At 48.8% G+C, this 19,880-nt stretch overlaps 1 long non-coding RNA gene across 1 annotated transcript; it reads right to left on the bottom strand.

Annotated features, from left to right (window-relative positions):
• Window positions 1-901: 901 nt before the first annotated feature.
• LOC144616258 (uncharacterized) lies at window positions 902-19,542 on the bottom strand. The gene is made up of 4 exons (XR_013555388.2): window positions 19,325-19,542; window positions 17,768-17,820; window positions 11,174-12,119; window positions 902-1,945 (listed from the first exon to the last, which is right to left on the bottom strand). It is a non-coding gene; the product is annotated as an uncharacterized LOC144616258 (long non-coding RNA).
• Between the last annotated feature and the right edge of the window lie 338 nt (window positions 19,543-19,880).

Below are 19,880 nucleotides of genomic sequence, written 5' to 3' on the forward strand. Positions count from 1 at the left end.
GCTGCCTCGTTCCGACCTCTGCCTCTGTCTTCACGTGGCCCCCTCTCCTCTGCGTGTTCCCCTCTGCTGTTCTCCTGTCTCTTTTAAGGATACTCGTTTGTCATTGGAGTCAGTGGCAATTTGGATAATCCAGAATGATCTTATCTTGAGATCCTTAATTATTCTGAAAAAGACTCTTTTACCAAATAAATTCACCTTCCCGAATTCCTGGTATCCACTTTGTAGTCATGTCTTTGGCGGGGGGGAGGTTGGGGAAGAACATTGTTCAACCCACTGCAGGAGGGCAAGAAGACAGCAAGAAAATGATGAACTATTTAGGCTCCAGGAATAAGGAACTGGGATTCTTAAAAAAGAAAAGAAACGAAAAGAAAAGAAAAAAGAAAAAAGAAAAGAAAAGAAAAGAAAAGAAAAGAAAAGAAAAAAGGAAAAGCTCTCCCTTTCTGGAGGTATGAGGCCAGCCTGTCCTAGTCTCCATACAGGACATCACAACAGGGACCCCCACACCGCTGCCTCTTTGGAATCTCTAGATGTGGACCAGTTGGAGGCCTGAGGATCAAGAGGACATAGGGCTTTGCACCAAGCCCCACCCCTTCTGCTGGGTGGTGCCGGATGGCAACATCAGTGTTCACAAGGAGACGGAAAGTCGTTCTCAGTTAAGCGACCGACTTTGGCTCAGGTCATGATCTCGCAGTTTGTGAGTTCGAGCCCCGCGTCGGGCTCTGTGCTGACAGCTCGGAGCCTGGAGCCTGTTTTGGATTCTGTGTCTCCCTCTCCCTCTGCCCCTCCCCTGCTCACGTTCTGTGTCTCTCTGTCTCTCAATAATAAATAAATAAATAAATAAATAAATAAATAAATAAATAAAATTAAATACATAAATAAATAAATAAATAAAACGTAAAAAAAAATAGAAAAAAAGAAAAGAAAAACAAGGAACAAGTGGATCCTCAGGGGGTTAGACCTGACGACAAGCAAGCTATTCCTGACGGGTTGAATCTAGCATTCTCTGGCTTTATGATCCTAAGTTTCTAAGCCACAGTTCTGTTGTGCCTCCAAAAGGCTTTGTGGAAAAGGGGTTACAGGACTCGAGGCCCTGGGCTGCTCTTCAAGAGGTATTTATGGAAACCGTGTTAGGCGACAGGTGCCTGCAGGGAGGTTCAACCTGGCTGGGGAGAGGGAAATCAGAGCAATAAGAAGAATGTTCTGTGTGTCCTTTAGCCAAGAATTTGAGCCAGTGACTCCAGGGTGGGATGCCATGCATATAAAAGCATAAGGAATTGCTAGGTAAATTTGCCTGACACCCAAGTGCCCCAGACCCCTCTAGCCTACATGAGTCACATGCTCAATAACACCTTGAAGACAGTGGTCCAAGGCCTGTATTCTATGATGCCCCAAATGACACCGTCTGGTTCTTGTCTGCTCCTCCGGCCCACGTCCAGTCACCCGCATGGACCGGACTCTAGCTTTTCCGGGGTTTCTGTTGTTTCCAGAACTGCTCTGCTCAAGCTTGAACCCTGAACCATCCCTTAATGCTAAATATAGATTATAATAATTAACAAGGTTTTGGTGAAAGTGTGGGGATAACAGAAGCTTCGGCTGCTCTTGGAGCCAATGCACCAAGGCTTCCTTGGGTTTCCATTGGACGCCGTTCTCCGTAGGCCCTATCCCATGGTCATGTGAAAAGGCCAACCCAGCTTCCAAAGGGCCATGTCTTCCCAACCTGGAGTCCAGATGGGTCTTTTCTGAGGCTTCCACAGAAGGGCGGAAAAAAGTTGTTTCTAGAAGGAAATCATCTGAGACTTGCAATTCTGCCCTCAGTGAAGACATTTTAATTATGGGAAACATTCAGATTCTTTATTCCAGAAGATGATCTGGGATTTATGAGTTTCATAAAGAAAAAGTCCATTAAAGTGTTATTCTGCACATAATGAAGAAGTCTGTCTTCTCTCTGTGGAGAAAAAGAAACCGTACAGGCTTCAAAGCTCCTTCACATATAGGTGTTGTTGTTGTTGTTGTTGTTGTTGTTGTTATTGTTGTTGTTTAGAAAATGAAAAAAAGAGACTCTAGACTCCCCTGGAGCACACTGTTCTATGCAAAGAATAAAGGGATGGAAAGAAGGGAGACGGGAGGGAGGGAGACAGAGAGAAGACTTGATCACTTACAGAACTTGGTCGTATAGCATTTTAGTTTTTTGATTACTCATTTGTCCCTCACTATAGCAAGCAACTAAGACAGAAACTGTCTCCTCATAAATTGTATATCCCCGTGTGCTTACTTTGGCCTAACAGGTGGTCCATGAAAGTCGATGGATGGATGGATGGATGGATGGGAGGAAGGAATAGCATGGATGGATGGATGGATGGATGGTGGAAGAAGGAAGGAAGGAAGGAAGGAAGGAAGGAAGGAAGGAAGGAAGACGGAAGGAAGACGGAAGGAAGGAAGAAGGAAAGAAGGAAGGAAAGAAGGAAGGAGGAAGGAAGGAAGGAAGGAAGGAAGGAAGGAAGGAAGGAGGAAGGAAAGAAGGAAGGAAGGAAGGAGGAAGGAAGGAGGAAGGAAGGGAAGAAGGAAGGAAGGAAGGAAGGAAGGAAGGAAGGAAGGAAGGAAGGAAAAGCGTGCTTAAAATAGTGTGTTAAGGCAGGCAGTCATTTTTTTCCTTCCTTTATACCATTTGAAATGAAACACAATTCTATCAGCCTTTTCGCTTGTGTTGGTGATTCTCATGGAGGTGGGGGTGTGGTGAGAGTGTGCAAACCTTCAGGTCACATTTGGGGGCCTGGTGTAGTGTACAAGCGACAAGTTCTCACTGCCAGCATGAAAGGGACTGAGCTTCCAGGCTGCAGATCCTGGAGGAGAAACCATGTGGAATATTTTTTAACCTTCCGTGCCTGACATCTGTCTGAGCTTTTGTAGAGTGAAGAGCTCTTTCAAAGAATGACCTCATCTGAATTCTCACAGCCGCCTGCCAGGAGTCTCCACTAGGCACGTCCAGTGTGCACAGGGGGAAACTGAGGATAACCAAGTTACGGGACCCACCTAAAGTCAAGCAGCTAGAACTTGAACCTAGCTTTTCTGGCTCTCAGCCCGGGACTTACCCCATTTGACCACAAATAGGAACACAGTACTGGCTGCGTCTTCATGTCACAGGAAACAATGGTCTTTGTTCATGTTTAACGTCTCAAGAGTCTATGCAGCCAAAGCGGACACCAGTTACGGACTTGATGCATCAACCGTGAGGGAACAAGCCGTCTCCTACTCCCTGGGCAATGATTCTACTTAAGTCATATTTAATCGCACTCAACAGAATGCCAAAAAGGGATCAGATCAACTAGAGGAAAAAAAAGCAAGGTGTACTTATACAGCCGATACAGGAGAGGCCCCTTGAAGATGCCCCTCTGAGCACCAAGGTGGTGGAGGAAAGACCCCTGGACCAGGCAGCGGGGGCCACACTTGCGAGCCCGCCCACTCCACCGTGACAAGCCGGTGCGTCCTCGGGCAGGCCACTGTGTTGGCCATGCACCAGTGGAAGCGGGAAGCGCAAGATGACGAAAACAGACTCCTGGAGGTGGTGCCGGGGGATCAGGTGGGGCTGTCGGGCTGCCCTGAGACAGGAGCACAGGCACCGGGAGAAAAAGAACACATATGGGCTGCCCTTGCTTCGAGGTAAGCTGTCATACTCAGGGGATGCCGTGCCTGGGCACAACGTCGCCAGGGCAGGGCTCACGGCCGAGACTTCCGAGTACATAGAAGCAGAAGCATGAAGGAACGAGAAACGTGCTCAAAGCCAATCAGGGTCAATGCCCCCCACCTCCGTGCTGCCCACCCCCAACCCCGAGCCCCCAGCAGGCATTCGGGTCGCTTCCTTACTGTCCCAGCCGCAAACTCCACCAGCCCCTTAGCCTGCGAAGAGGCAGCAGGAAGAAGACGATGTGGCAGAAAGAGGACAGGTTTCTGACTCACACACGCCTAGTCAGAGGCTGGCTCTGTAAACCACTGGCTGTCGACTCAGCTCAGGTCGTACAACTGCACAGGCTGCTTCCCTCATCTGCTCGGGGAAAGATGGAAATATTCCACCCCTGACAACCGCAAACCCTCCCTACGGCCTTCGAAGTATCTTGATAGGATCAAAAGCTTCAAGCACTCGCCTAAAGACTCCTTAACCCTTCCATGCTTGGAGCACTTACCACACCAGATGTCTGGTCACGCCAGACGAGACCGCACAGGAGCCACAGTTAAACTATTCTGCGTTACGAGTAATAAAATGAAGAAATTAAAGCATGCATGCAGCGGTCCAATCGTGATTAGTTTCTCTGAAAAGCCGTATCCCTGAGGAGGCTATTACAAATTAGGAATCCAATTTGCAGCAAGGTTTTTAGAAGTCGAACTCCTACACCCTGAACTAGCACCGCCTTGAGTTAAACTGTCAAACGTGACTCAGCTTAATCCTGGTTCCCTCGTTTGTGGACGTGCTTTCTTATTATACCAAATCTTCAGATCTGTATTTTTCTTAGCAGTGTCATTACTTTGAGGCTCCACAGAGCTACGTGTTTAAAAAAGAAAGCACGGAAGGGGAAAAGGGAGGGGAGGGGAGGGGAGGGGAGGAAGGAAGACGGAAGGAAGGAAAGGAAACAGAAAAAAGAAAAGGAAAGCCTCTCGGCTTCGTGGGATGGCGTGTGACTTCTGCTCTCAAGTTCTACCAATTAGCTCTGGCGCCTAGATTTTCTTGGCAGCCTTCTGTATCCCATCACAGATGGTGTGGAAAAGCCTGACTGCTGACTTTCTGGCTCTGCTTTCTTATTTCCTCTCCCCACAGCTAATTTAAGAAAGTCGACATGATACCAGGACTGAGAGCCCTGCCTCACTTCCCCTGCCTTCACCCTCTCCAGCCTCCCACGGCCACATCTCCTACGGGACCCCTCTAGCCCCGGAGCCTGAACTCAGAGCAACAGGAAAAAAATCAGCATCCTTAGCCACACGAGCCAGTGTGGTGTGGAATTAAGTTGCAGCCCCAAACGAGGAACCCGTGACCCTGAACTTCTGGGCTCCTGCAAACTCCAGCTGCCTCAAGTCTCAGCACCGCGTGCCCTTGTAGCGTAGATACACTCCACGGAGGTGAGCGTCTCCTTGGCCCTGCTGACCCCCCCTCGGGTTCCAGTCCCTTACTCACCCTCTAGGCAGGGCCGTGCTAAAGCTTATAGTCCATAAACCATATCCTGGCTCCTCCAGCCTCCCCCGGGGGCGGGCCACTTATTTCTCAGGCCCATCAGTAAGTAGACAGGATTCAACAACCCTATGTGAACCTGTCTTTGATTACAGGCGCGGGGCCAGCGTCCTGCCTGGGAAAGGTCCTAAGCCGCATGCAAGCTTCCTTCACACAGCTTCCAGAACGCAGTGGCTGGCTACCCAGGGAAGGCAAGGTGGAGCAGAAGCCTCTGCTAGATGGGAGAGAGCAGGAGAGATGGGGCGGGACAGGGTCTCAGCGGTTTCTGCTGATGAATGTCCAAACTGAGTCTGTGGGAATGGAAAGAAAGTAACAGCTTTCCAAGCGCCTCAGGTAGTGTGACAAGAACTCCTTCCTGATGGCTGACATGACAGGACCCCGCTGCTGCCAGGGAGGGGCGGGGCACCCTAAGGTCTCTGGGTACCCCAAAATAACAGCTACATTTGGGCCCAGACAGGGACTTTATTAATACAGCTCTGACCCGTGACTCCCCTGCTCAGTGACTTCCGGCGGTTTCTTCCTGCCTGCGAAACAGCTTGCTTGCCAGCTTCCTTCACAATCGGGGATCAGTATTGTGTCACAGCTCTCCAGAGAAACAGAACCAGGAGGGTGGAGGTGTGTGCACGCGCGTGCATTCGTGGAAAGAGAAGGAGAGAGAGAGGGAGAGAGGGAGAGATTTTAAGGAACTGGCTCATGGGGATACAGAGACTGACAAGCTCTAAATCTGCAGAACAGGACAGCAGGTTGAGACCCAGAGAAGAAGCGATGTTGCAGTCTTCTGGCAGAATTTCCTCCTCCTCGGGGAAGGCCAGTCTTACTGCCGTTAAGGCCTTCAACTGATTGGATGAGACCCACCCACGATGCTGCTCTACCCAAAGTCCACCGATTTAAATGTTCATCTCATCTAAAACAAACCTTCACAAAAAAAACATGCAGAACAACGTTTGATCAAATATCTGGGTACCATGGCCCAGCCAAGTTCACACATAAAATAAACCATCACACACATGGTTTTCTAGCTTCTTTTTCCAACATGGTCCTTACACGAGCCCCTTTTCTGGCCACTCAGAGGCTAGTAACTATTCCTCGGATACACCAGGCTCTGGGCCTTGTGCATCCCCGAGTCCTCCCAGGACCCTATTTCTCTGTCTTAGCCCATTTCATTGTAATGAGATGTTGACCTGCCTGTCTGTCCACCGGATTTTTCTACCTCCTCAGAGATACTTTCAGTCTTATTCATCCTTATTCAGCCAGCATCTAACACAGCAGTTGGAACTCAAAGACCTTCCGGGGATGTTTGTGGAACAAAAATCAGTCCAGAAAGCTAAAGACCCACACCAAAGGTGAGGGCTGATGTAATTGACCCTGAAATGGACAAGGAGCTGAGAGCCCAAGAGGCCACAACAAAGCCCAGATTCGCTTCTGGCTCGGGAAATCTCGGAAGGCTTTCTCAAGGAGATGGCTTTTGCGTTGTGCGCTGGAAAATAATGGGATTTCAACAGGTAGGGAAGGGGGAAGGGCATTCCAGTGAATGAATGCCTTCAGTTAGGGCACAGAAGTGGGAAAATGCAGAGGTGTCCGGGAAAGTGGACAGAGTGATCACAGTGTTCTTAGAACACAGGCTCCATGCAGGTGGGGTAGGCGGGTGGGGTGGGGGAAAGAAGCTGGAAAGGCAGCAGGGGCCAGACTGTTCGGCACGTTCAGGCCGGGCACAGCGCCCTGGATGTGTCCAGATGCAGTGGTAAAGCATCGGAGGCCGTCTACGCCGGCAAGAGTGACCTAATGGTTCAAGCTGGGCTGTCACTTCTGCCTCTGCCAGGAAAGTTATTAGTTCGAGGTCGCTAATGTGCGGGTCCTGAGAGGTGAGCTCACTGACGCCCGAGTGAATTAAATGCCCGGGGTGGGCGCCAGAAGCTACCCTCACTATCATTCATTTGCTCACCCTAGCCGGGGCCAGAGACCGGACTGCTCCAGTGGGTGGCGTCATTTAGACATTGTCTGAAGGAAGTGAAGGAAAATGTTCCAGAAGCGGAAAGACCTAAACAATGGCTAAGCTTCAGTCCTGGGTAAAGCTTTAGTCCAGGCCCATCAGTAAGTAGACAGGATTCAACAACCCTATGGGAACCCGTCTTTGATTACAGGCGCGGGGCCAGCGTCCTGCCTGGGAAAGGTCCTAAGCCGCATGCAAGCTTCCTTCACACAGCTTCCAGAACGCAGTGGCTGGCTACCCAGGGAAGGCAAGGTGGAGCAGAAGCTTCTGCTCGATGGGAGAGGGCAGAAGAGATGGGGCGGGAGCAAGCCAAGGGGTGGATGGAAAGGGCCGCTCTGGGGCCTGGGGGAGTGGATGGGGAGGCTGGGGTCGGCCTCTCAGCAGGGTCCGGGGTGCTGGGCTCCAAAGGCCCCGGATGCTGCAGACTCTGGAGGACCGCGGCCTCCCCCAGCACCTGGGCCACCAGCTGCTGGGCCGCTAGGTGCGTGGCTGCGGGGCCAGGCCTGGCCGGCCGGACCCCGGCTCTCTCCGCCAAAGCACCTACAGACAGGCCTGCCAACGGCCTACGGACTGCTCTGCGATGCTAATCAATTCCTTCACTTCCCCAGCCTCCGATTTCCCCCCAGTTCAGTCTCAAATATGATTGCAAAGGAAGAGCTCCCCAAACACTTCTTTCAAGGGATTTACTGGACCTTCAGCATCCAGAGAAGGAGTCCCCACTATGCCGCTCAACCGTTCCTCGATTTTCGGGGGTCCTCACTCCCAACAGCTGTTGGGAATGCGTTTCCAATGGCCTTGGTTTCATGCCTGCACCTCTCCTGCAGGCAATGGCCGTGTGCCTGTTCTCTGGGTTCCCCCGCCCCCGGTCAGCCAGGTCGCAGGTGCGCTCAGTTGGACACTGGGGCTCCCGTGTGGCAGGGCCAGGACTGGACGCGGGCCCACGTGTGGTGCCAGGCTCTGTGCCTAAAACACTCAGTGCCAATATTTGGGTGTTTAAGGTAAAGCCTGCCCTAATCTGTGGGGCCCCAGGCAGTGAGAAGGCAGGTCCCTGACTCTGGCCCTATTTCATTCCTAACTGGGTTTTAAAGCCGAGACTGCAATGTTTTGATGTGATTGAAGCAGAGCTTTAGGAAGAAGAGAAACAGCAGAGGACCCAATATTAAGGTCCTTTAAGGTCTCCCAGGGAGGAAGAAATGAACACAATTATTTTTCCAAATTAAAAAAGGGGGAAAAAAAATCCGAGTAGGAAATTAATGAACGCGAGGCTTAGTAAACACAGAAGTATTTTGCTTACTCCTTACAGGCTGCATTTCACAAGTATTAGCCTCTCTTTCGTAAAATAAAAAAATAAATACATTTTGATTTAATGAAAAAAACCCCACCTGCTCAAAAGGTGGCCTAAATTGTCTGCCTTCAGCCTTACGAAGCTTCACTGAAGCAAACCTTGTCAGGAAGATCATGTGGCAGTTTTTCCAGTAAAACTGCCAGTGGTAGGTGGTTCCAAAAGCTGTGGCAGAGGTCCCCCCGACTCCCTAAGATGAGGCCATGGGACATCCCAAACTCCTCCTCCCGGAAAGAAAACCTACAAAGACTGATTGAACAACAGCAGCGAGGCTGGATTTTGAGCCCTAAGAGCTAAGGAGGGAAGGGGGCCCTGTAAGCAGTTAAGGGCCCTCCTGCTCAGCCACCCTGTCCTCCGGAGCCCCTGGGGATGTGGAAGGCAGTGTTATGAGGAGAATCGCACCAGGTGCTAGAAGTGTAGATCCTTCCTGAGCTATGCTATTCACGGCATCCCCTGACTTAGTCCTCACTGCAGCCCCCTGGGTTAAAGAGGTACCACGGTTGTCTCCATTGTTAGCATAAGAAAACAGAGTCCAGCGAGGTTAGGTAACTCGTGCCAGCTCACGTAGCCAGTAGAAGTAGAACCCAGGACTTTCTATGGTATTGGCACAAAAACAGACACATTGATCGAAGGAATAGAATAGAGAACCCAGAAATGGACCCACAAACGTATGGCCAACTCATCTTTGACAAAGCAGGAAAGAATATCCAATGGAATAAAGACAGTCTCTTCAGCAAGTGGTGCTGGGAAAACTGGACAGCGACATGCAGAAGAATGAACCTGGGCCACTTTCTTACACCAGACACAAAAATAAACTCAAAATGGATGAAAGACCTCAATGTGAGACAGGAAACAAAATCCTACAGGAGAAAACAGGCAACAACCTCTTTGACCTCAGCCGCGGCAACTTCTTACTTGACATGTCTCTGGAGGCAAGGGAAATAAAAGCAAAAATGAACTATCGGGACCTCATCAAGATAAAAAGCTTCTGCACAGCGAAGGAAACAACAAATAGAATGGAGAAGATATTTTCAAATAACATAGCGGATAAAGGGTTAGTATCCAAAATCTAGAAAGAACTTACTAAATCGAACACCAAAAAACAAATAATCCAGTGAAGACATGGGCGGGAAACATGAATAGACACTTCTCCAAAGAAGACATCCAGATGGCCAAGAGACACAGGAAACAATGCTCAACATCACTCCTCATCAGGGAAATACAAGTCAAAACCACAATGAGATACCACCTCACACCTGTCAGAATGGCTCACATGAACAACTCAGGCAACGACAGATGTTGGCGAGGATGAGGAGAGAGAGGATCTCTTGTGCTTTCCTGGTGGGAATGCAAACTGGTGCAGCCATTCTGGGAAACAGTATGGAGGTTCCTCAAAAAATTAGAAATAGAATTGCTGTATGACCCAGCAATTGTACGACTAGGTATTTATCCCAAGGATACAAAAATGCTGATTTGAAGGGGTACATGCACCCCAATATTTATAGTAGCCCTATCAACAGTAGCCAAATTACCGAAAGAGCCCAAATGTCCATCTACTGATGAGGGGATAAAGAAGATGTAATGTATATACGTGTATGTACGTACACGTGTATATATACATACATAATAATGGAATACTACTCAATGATAAAAAAAGAAAAAGAATGAAATCTGGGGTGCTTGGGTGGCTCAGTCGGTTAAGCGTCTGACTTCGGCCCAGGTCGTGATCTCACGCTTTGTGGGTTCGAGCCCCACGTCAGGCTCTGTGCTGACAGCTCGGAGCTCAGAGCCTGGAGCCTGCTTCGGATTCTGTGTTTCCCTCTCCCTCTGCCCCTCCCCTGCTTGCGCTCTGTCTCTCTGTCTCCCAAAAACAAATAAATTTTTTTTTAATTAAAAAAAAAAAAGAATGAAATCTTACCATTTGCAACAACATGGATGGAACTAGAGGGTGTCATGCTAAGCAAAATAAGACAGAGAAAGACAGATATCATATGATTTCACTCATATGTGGAATTTAAGAAACAACAGATGAACATAGGGGAAGGGGAGGAAAAATAAGATACAAACAGAGAGGGAGGCAAACCATTAGACTCTTAAATGCAGAGAACAAATTGAGGGTTACTGGAAGGGAGGTGGCTGGGGGGATGGGCTAGATGGGTGATGGGCATTGAGGAGGGCACTTTTGGGGATGAGCGCTGGGTATCACTTGTAAGAGATGAATCACTGGGTTCTACTCCTGAAGCCAAGACTATACTGTGTGGTTACTAACTTCAATTTAAATTAAATAATAATAATAATAACAACCCAGGACTGCCTATGTCCAGAGCCAGAGACCCTACCTTTAACTATCGGCCTCCCACTCCTTTCTATCCAAGCCCTGCCAGTTGGTCACTCGGGAGTGGGAGGACCAGGGCCAGGAACATGGGACAGCAGAACAGCCATCACCTACGTGTAAGGAGAGAAACACGGACACGGATAGGGGCCCCACATATCCCATTCATTCCTCCAGCGAGGATATCAAGGTTGACTGAAACTTCTCTCAGTACCCCTGGGCATGACCCTCATTTTTTGACTGCAGCTAGCCATGGATAACTTGTCACCCAAATACAGGAGACCCTCCCTCTACCTGTGATTTTGCTCGCCACCATTTCAGGCACCCACTCAGGGTCCTAAAACGTATCCTCGGTGGATAAGGGGGGATCTGCTGTATTCCGGGTATTGCAGATGTAAACCGAAAACATCCAGCCTGGTGAGACCCAGCATAACACAGCCAATTTAATCCACGTGGCTCTGCCCTTCTCTCCCTTTTCGCCTGTGCAGGGGAACAGCGTGCATCTACCGACGATGGTAGTTTTCTTCACCTTCTCTACCCTTCTCTGTTGAGCTGCCTGGACAGTTCAAGGAGTGAGAATCATCAGGAACAAACGAAACGTGGAGGAGTGTCACTTTCAAACGTTTAATCAGTTTTGAAGACCAGCTGAAAAGGCCGGCGCGTAAATCCGCACCCTTTGGCCGGGCTGCGTGAATTTGCCTGTCTTCTAGATGCCCCATGCGGAGACCTGACAATTGCTGGTCTCTGCTTGGTGATCTACTGAGCTGCCCCAAGTCGGAGGCATCTTCTTCCTCATTCGCTGTCCATGGGTAGGTACCCCGTGTGATATGCAGGGTTTACACAAAATCAAGCGTAAGTGAACACAGAGCCTCACACTTAGCATCTTTGTTTCCATCGGTTGAGAGAGCGCGGGAAAGCCGTGCCTCCGTTTACGCGATTAAACCTCAGCAAGGCTTCTTCTCAATCCATCTCAAAAAGGAGCCACTCATTTTCTGCAGGGCTACGATTACTTTCCAAAAGCTTGGAGAGAGGGGGAGCCAAAGCTTCCATCGGCTGTCTGGGACGGGTTCTAGGATACCTGGTAGGCTTCTTCCTGGCGGGGCGACGAGAAGGCAATTAGTGGCTTCTCGTTCCTGAGAGCAGTGGGGTGTCGGGATGGCTCAGCTGCTGGCGGTACTCCAACCAAAGACCGAAGTCTCGAAGTCTCAGAAATCACCTTGCCTCCGGACGCCATTAATCCCTAATGAGAAAACGGCATTCACTTAGTCCACGCAGTCTCTGGGGGGAACGCACCTACAGGAAACCTATCCTAACGGCACAGGATCCAAATGCCTAGTTGTGGAGAGTCACCTCGTGTCTCGTAGTGGGTGCAGCGGCACCTGTTCCCGGCGCTGCTCCAGTCCCTCACCCTACCTCTTCCTGGTGGAAACCCACCAGGAGGAGATAGCCGATGCTTTCTCTCTGCTATAACTCAAAAGAATTAAAGAGCACCAGAGAAAGGAGAACTTTGGAGAAACAAGTAAGTAGCGGCCAGAACAATTTACATAAGAGACGCACACTCAAATATTGGTCTACTCCCAAGACCTACAAGCCCTACTTATAAATCAGCAGTTGAATCGCTTGTGAGCGCCTTCGCGTAAATAAATGCTGACCGGGAAACATCAGTCTGCAGCAGGAAAAAAAAATGTTCTTAAGGGACAAGGGGTGATCTAGAGAGAGAGAAATAATTCATAGCCCTGTTTTCACCAGACCTGCCCCTGTGCGGCCTTGAGTGAGTTGGTGACGCAGGGAATTTAAATATTCATTTGTAGCAGCCATCTATCTACTTTTTGTCTACACCGCAGGACTTCCTTTTGAGAAATGCAGCTCCCGGCCTGCTGAGCTATCCCCCAGGGCTGGCATTCCTGTCATCCTGCCTTCCAGGCACAGGAATGAGCGTGGTCCGCACCCTGCACCCTCGTTGTCTGAGGAAGAGGAAGGCAGCTTCCAAATGGTCTCCAATGATCCTGCTTCCTGGGCTCATACCCTGGTGTAGACTCAGGCACGGCGTACCAGAGCTGGTCTGTGTGACCAACAGAATAGGGCAGAAAGGATGGTGTGTCACTCCCAAGATTAGGTTATAAAAGACTGCGGTGTGATACTGGGCTCTCCCCTCCCCTCCCTCCCTTTCCCTTCACCTCCCTTCCTTTCCTCTCCTCTTCTTTCTCCAATCAGTCACTCTGTGAAACCAGCTGTCTTTGGAAAGGACATTCATGCAGCCTATGGAGAGGCCATTCGGTCAGCGAACCCACAGCCAGTAAGAAACTGAGGCCTACAAGCAACCACATGGGTGCCCTCGGAAGTGGATCCACCAACCCCCCAAGAGCCTTGGGAAGACAACAGCTTGACTGCCTCCTTGTGAGAGGCCCAGAGTCAGAACCACCCTACCAAGCTGCTCCCAGATTCCTGTCCCACCGAAATCACTTGAGATCACAAATGCTTGAAGCTGCTAAGGGTTGGAATAATCTGCTGTGCACCAGTAGGTAACTCATGTCTTGGCCAATCAGATTATACCAAACTCCTCAATACATCAAACACCGTGACTGGTCCAGGGGAAGAAACACAACCTAAGCAGAGCCAATCAGAATCCTTCTCAAGAACTAATATGGAAAACAGGTGACAGGGAGTCAAGCCATCTTCTTTGGAATCTCAACCAGAGGCCCTATTATCTCCCTAAGAAGTATTTGAAAGTGGGAAAGGGGGAACATATTTAATAGGTCACATTTTATGGAATCCCTCGTGTCATTTGACGGCTGGAAGCTAGAGGTGGTAACTGTCCCGCAATGCATGGGAGAGTCCCACACGACAAAGGATTACCAGTTCCAAACTGTCCATACCTCCACAGTGAGAAACCCTGAGCTAGAACCTTCAGTGGATTTGTCTACGTGTTTGTTTATTTATTTAGGCAGGCGGTATGGAGAGATCTTCATTGAGAATGAGGTAAATTTGTATGTCAGCAGAAAGCAAGATATACTGAAAGAAGGAAAGAGTCCTGATGACAGAATTTGAATCCCTGGGTCCACTCCTACCTGAAGCCAGAAGCCATACCCTTTGATCTTCCTGACTACACGAGCTGAAAAATGTTCTTGTGTGGTTAAAAGAGGTCAAATTGGGTGATTGATGTTTGCCACCCAAAGCAGCAAGACTGCTTCATCATTCAACCAACCATCCGTTCATTCAAGTCATATTTATTGAGTATTTCCTATGTGTAAGTCACTGGTTTACATCCTGGGGATATGGAGCTAAAGACAGCACATTCCAGAATGACAAGGGATTAACTAACAATTACCGTACGTAGTGATGTGTATTCTCTCTCTCTTTTTTTAATGCTAAGAAAATACAAAAGAAGACAATCAGCTCAGTCTAATGGTAGGAGGAGGTAGTCAGGGAAGATGGCGCTCAGATATAAAAGGAAAGTGACAGAAGAGCCTTGCTTGGTAAACAACAAGTGACTCATTGCACAGGCCAAAGCTTTTGATATAGCCTAGCCCTGGCTATTGAGGCTAAGATCACAGTGATTCGAGAATCACTTACTGGCCATTTGGGAAAACACAAAGTAGTAAGACACAAAACAGCATCGATCCAATGAAGTGTCCCTTATAAAGCACTCGGGTCATTCTCTTTGTCCACCTCTTTATGATCTCTAGTATTTCATCTTAAGAAATAAGTCTCTATTATGAAAGCAACTCTGTTTCTTAAAAGCGATAAAGAGAGGAAGGCATTCTTTCGCAACCAGACTCAGGTCAAAGTATGAAAAATCATTTTCGTTGTAATGTGACCTCATTACATCTCCTTCCCTCGGTACATGGAATTACCGAGGAAGTTACATGCTGTTAGCAGCTGGGTGGGTTGCCATGATGGTATTTCCTAATTCCAGGAAGAAAAGAAGTAAGGCTGCATGTCAAGGAGGCTCTCAATCTCTTATAAGCACTCAGACTCAGATCCTCATCTGGGGATGAGGACAGAAAGGAGTGGAGGCTGAATTTTTTTCCAGAGACCTCCAAGCATTCCCTGACTAGATCCCCAACCCTGAAATTTCCAGGTCATCAATCAATCACAGCATAATATCAATTAGGGGTCTATGAGGACAAGGCATTATTTCAGGCGCCATAGAAAATGGGCCAGAGAGACAATGTCCTTGTTCTCAAAGAGCTTACAGTCTTACTGGGGAGGTAATCAGGAAATGACAAGAATCAGATGTGGCAAAACTGACTGACCTACAACAGAATAGTTAGGAGACGGTTCATGGCTGCCTGGCAGGGTCTTGAGCCAGACCTACGGAATGGGTAGAGTTTGGTCAGAAGAGAGAAGGAAGAACACTCCCCGTAGGCCAGAAAGATCAGCACTTGGACAGAGACGATTAAGCAGCCCAACTGAAAAGTTGGAGGGTGTGTGCTGGGAAATAGAATTCGTAAAGCCACATAAGCCAGACTGGGGAGCAGTCAAGGTCAGGGGCCGGCTGTTGATCTGTTGCTCTCAGCCTCAACGCCTCGCTTCTTCAACTGCTCTGTGATAAAGGAGCTGTAAGCAGCTCTCATTCGCAGCAAACGCAAGCTGTGTCAGCACAGAGCTCTGGGTCCAGCAGGAGGAAGGAGCTTCTCTTTGTGGTTCCTCGTCTGCTGCTGTCTCATCTCCTCTGGGGCTGCCTGGCTCCCAGTGGCTGGCCCCAGTCCTACACCCAGCAGCCTCCACCCAGCCCCAGCCCCTTGGTTGCCCATGGTGACCACCTGGCCACAGAGCTCCTGATGTAGCACCCAGCACCCCAATCCTTGCACTGCCCGGCTGGAGAGCAGGCTTCTGACGCCCCTCTGCCTTCTGTGAGCTGTCCTGCCGACCTCCACCCACCTCCACCGCGGACGGGTGTCTCCTTCTTGCCCACCCAGAAGGTTGCGACTGCACCCTCTCCGGCACCGTCAGAAGCGCAGCCTAAGAGAGGGGTCCCCTTCCCGGCTCTTCCACCGGTGCTCTCCACTAGCCTTATGGTGTTTTGCAGGGGTTTCTTTACCTCCGCGTGACTTCCTCCCCTGTTGTAGTTAATACATCTTTATATTAAGCTTTCCACATTCAACCTACCTTGTGGTTTGTTTTGCATCTGACATAGGCAGGCAGAGGAGTCTAGATGGTGTACAAGGGACGGGTGAGCCAACAGGTGGGCCTGGGCCCGGGGAGGGGAGGGAGGGGGAGGGTTTATGGGCCGCCTGCAAGGGCAGGGCGCCCTCTTCACACCCCGGGAAGGGAGGGAGCAGCAAGGGGGCACCAGGTCCTGGGGCAGGGGAGGAAGGGAACCCGAATGAAGAGAAGGTGTCAGAAAGAAGGAGGGAACGTGGCACAACTCATAACTTTGCAGGGGGCTTGTGGGTTTTTGGAATTCTAAACTAATCACGCTGACACAGTTTGGGGATGTTACTGTTCTTTTTAGCAGGGCAGGGTCATTGCATGGGGTTTTTTTTCCCATTGTCATCTACTGCCTTACATTGGTGGGTCAGAGGTCGCCCTGCCCTGTGGTGACATGCCCCAAAGTCAGGAGAAAATGGATGTGTTACCTTTCTCGGGGAACTTCCTGCCTCTAATTTTTTTTTTCTTTTTACACCTGTGATCTCAGAACAGTCCCTGAAGGTTAATTAAAAGCTTCAGCCTCTGCTGTGTTGTGCTAAATATATTTATTGGTTTGGATGTCAACAGCAACTGATATTTGTGAGTAGCTTATGCAACATCAGAAAGTAAATGAAGAGGGAGAAAAAACCTTCAAATACTATATGTCACAGTCCAGTAACTGCCTCACCTTCAGGGCTAATTAAAATAATCGAATTCCACATAGGAAGCACTTTATTAAAAAGCTTCAGGTGAATAAATATATTCGAACAATGCAGACTTTTTTTTAAGTTTATTTATTTATTTATTTATTTATTTAAAAAAATTTTTTAGCGTTTATTCATTTTTGAGAGACAGAGAGAGACAGAGCCTGAGTGGGGGAGGGGCAGAGAGAGAGAGGGAGACCCAGAATCCGAAGCAGGCTCCAGGCTCTGAGCCGTCAGCACAGAGCCCGACGCGGGGCTTGAACTCACAAACCGCAAGATCATGACCTGAGCTGAAGTCGGCGCTTAACCGACTAAGCCACCCAGGTGCTTCAGTTTATTTATTTATTTTGAGAGGGAGCAAGAGAGAGCCAGGGAGGGGCAGAGAGGGACAGAGAGAGAATCCCAAGCAGGTTCCACACTGTCAGCCCAGAGCCCGACACGGGGTTCAAACTCACAAACCGTGAGACCTGAGCCAAAACCAAGAGTCAAACGCTTAACCAACTGAGCCATCCAGACACCCCTCAAACAATGCACACTTAAAAGTTTTTTTTAATGTTTCTTTCTTTTTGAGAGAGAGAGAGAGAGAGAGAGAGAGGCAGAAAGAGAGGGAGACACAGAATCCAAAGAAGTCTCTAGGCTCTGAGCTGACAGCAGAGAACCTGACCCGGGGCTCGAACTCAGAGACTGTGAGATCATGACCTGAGCCAAAGTCGGCCGCTTAACCGACTGAGCCACCGAGGCGCCCCAACAATGCACACTTTTAAATAAAGTACTCCACTATTCATATTTGTGTATTAGAACATGATCACGCGTTGATTGGGTAATTGACAAATATTATGTGATTAAAAATGATTGTATCTAAGTCTTAAATAAAATCTCTACCTCCCTCCCTCTCCCTCACACACACACACACACACACACACACACACACACACACACCACCCTGGATGAAAGGCTGAGCAGGCTTATTCATCACACTCTATTATATACATTAAAAATAAGAATCGGGGTGTTGGTCAAGGGTTTCCATCTCTTAAGCCAGAATGCTCACCTTCATTCAGATTCTAAATCTGATGATGATGATGATGATGATTTTTTTAAAGGCTGCAAAACAAAAACAGAAATTTTCATTAAAACGCACTTTGAGATGATTTTCCCTTGGAAAGCTAGCCCTCCGCAAACTGGTTCTAAACCCCGACACCCGATTTCTCAGGAAGAGGTTCATGCTAATTAGATCTGATTCCCTTGGCTTATCAATAATTAGTTACCATTCAAAACAATTTTCATTAAGTCCTTCTCCCAAGTTCTGAACCTTCCACTTCTATTAATTAGTTAACGATTGTACAAGGTATTAGGGACCCACTTGGAAATGCCGGAGGGAACGTTAGAGTCATTTAGTGCTTGCTTACTTGGCTTCTCAGCAAGTGGATGTGTAGGGAACTAGAACTCTGCTTCAAAAAAATTTTTTTAATGGCTATTTATTTTTGAGAGAGAGAGAGGCAGAGTGTGAGTGGGCGGGGGGGGGGGGGGGGTGGGCAGAGAGAGAGGGAGACACAGAATCTGAAGCAGGCTCCAGGCTCCGAGCTGTCAGCACAGAGCCTGAGGCGGGGCTCGAACTCACTGACCGCGAGATCATGACCTGAGCCGAAGTAGGACGCTCAACTGACTGAGCCCCGCAGGCGCCCCTAGAACTCCGCTTCAGTGCTGTTGTTCGGGAAAGCAGAGGCCAGCGGGCGTCTGCAGGTGCCTCCCGTGGCAGGCACTGTGGTCCCACTGATTCCACCACCCTTGCCCAATCTTCATCCAATGTCATCTGTCATTACCACATCCTGGGGCTGTGTCACCCTTGTTTCCATGCGTGGCTTTGCCTCATGTACTCAGCTACCCAGCAGCAGGCTGAATGTGTCCGGGAAGCATGCTTGCTTTTGAGCCCGGTTACTAACACTAGCCAGTTCCCTGCCCATGAGTGAATCCAAAGCCCAATAAGGATCAAAAGTAATAGCGGGGGCGCCTGGGTGGCTCAGTCAGTTAAGCATCTGACTCTTGGTTTTGGCTCAGGTCATGATCTCACAGTTTTGTGAGTTCGAGCCCCACATTGGGCTCTGTGTTGGCAGCACGGAGCCTGCTTGGGATTTTCTCTCTCTCCCTCTCTCTCTGCCCCTCCCCCACTTGCGCTGTCTCTGTCTCTCTCAAAATAAATAAACAAACTAAAAAAAAAAAAAAAAAGGAATGGAAATCCTGTGGAAAACCAGAAGGAGAGAAAACACAGGAAGGATCAATTGTAAGTGGTGAGAGAGGGACAGGTAATCATAACACAGCGTTGTCTCTCAAGGTTTAGAATCCAAGAATCTCAGGATTAGATGGAACCTTAAAGGTTCTCAGATTAGGCAAGGTAATAACTGCTAGCTGCTAAAACAAATAAACCCAGAAATCTCAATGACTTCATAAAAAAGAAGTTGAAAGCCTCGAGGGAGGTTGGGAAGGGTACTTGGTTTGACACCTAGGAAGAGAACAGGTTGATGGGCAACCAGTCAAGCTGTACGATAGAATAGTTCTCTAGGACAATCTTTCATACCTGTCTGTAATCACCTCTAAGCGGATGGCATACCTGTCTTTGAACACGTCCACAGAAGGGCGCCTCATCGCTAGCTGGAAACTCGTATATACTCAGGGCCCAAACACATGGGCAAGTGCAAGGTCCTGCCTGCAGCCAGAGAGCTTTCCACATCCTGTGTCGGAAGAGAGATACAGCAGCGGGTTTAATTCTGAACTGACTCCAGGGTTGTCAGAAATGCAGGCTCTACAATCATGAGACAACTGGGAACTTTGAAAGCTAGTCCAATATTCTTCTGGAAAGGTTTGAGTCAACAGAGATAGAGACCATGGGAATGCAAGCTGGTGCAGCCACCATGGAAAACAGTATGGAGGTTCCTCAAAAAACTAAAAATAGAACTATCCTATGACCCAGCAATGGCACTACTAGGCATTTATCCATGGGATACAGGTGTGCTGTTTCGAAGGGACACATGCACCCCCAGGTTTATAGCAGCACTATCCACAATAGCCAAAGTATGGAAGGAGCCCAAATGTCCATCGATGGATGAATGGATAAAGAAGATGTGGTTTATATATACAATGGAGTATTGCTCGGCAAGCAAAAAGGA

This window comes from Panthera onca, chromosome B2 (genome assembly GCF_046562875.1).
Source record: "Panthera onca isolate mPanOnc1 chromosome B2, mPanOnc1 haplotype 2, whole genome shotgun sequence".
Classification (NCBI taxonomy): Eukaryota; Metazoa; Chordata; class Mammalia; order Carnivora; family Felidae; genus Panthera; species Panthera onca.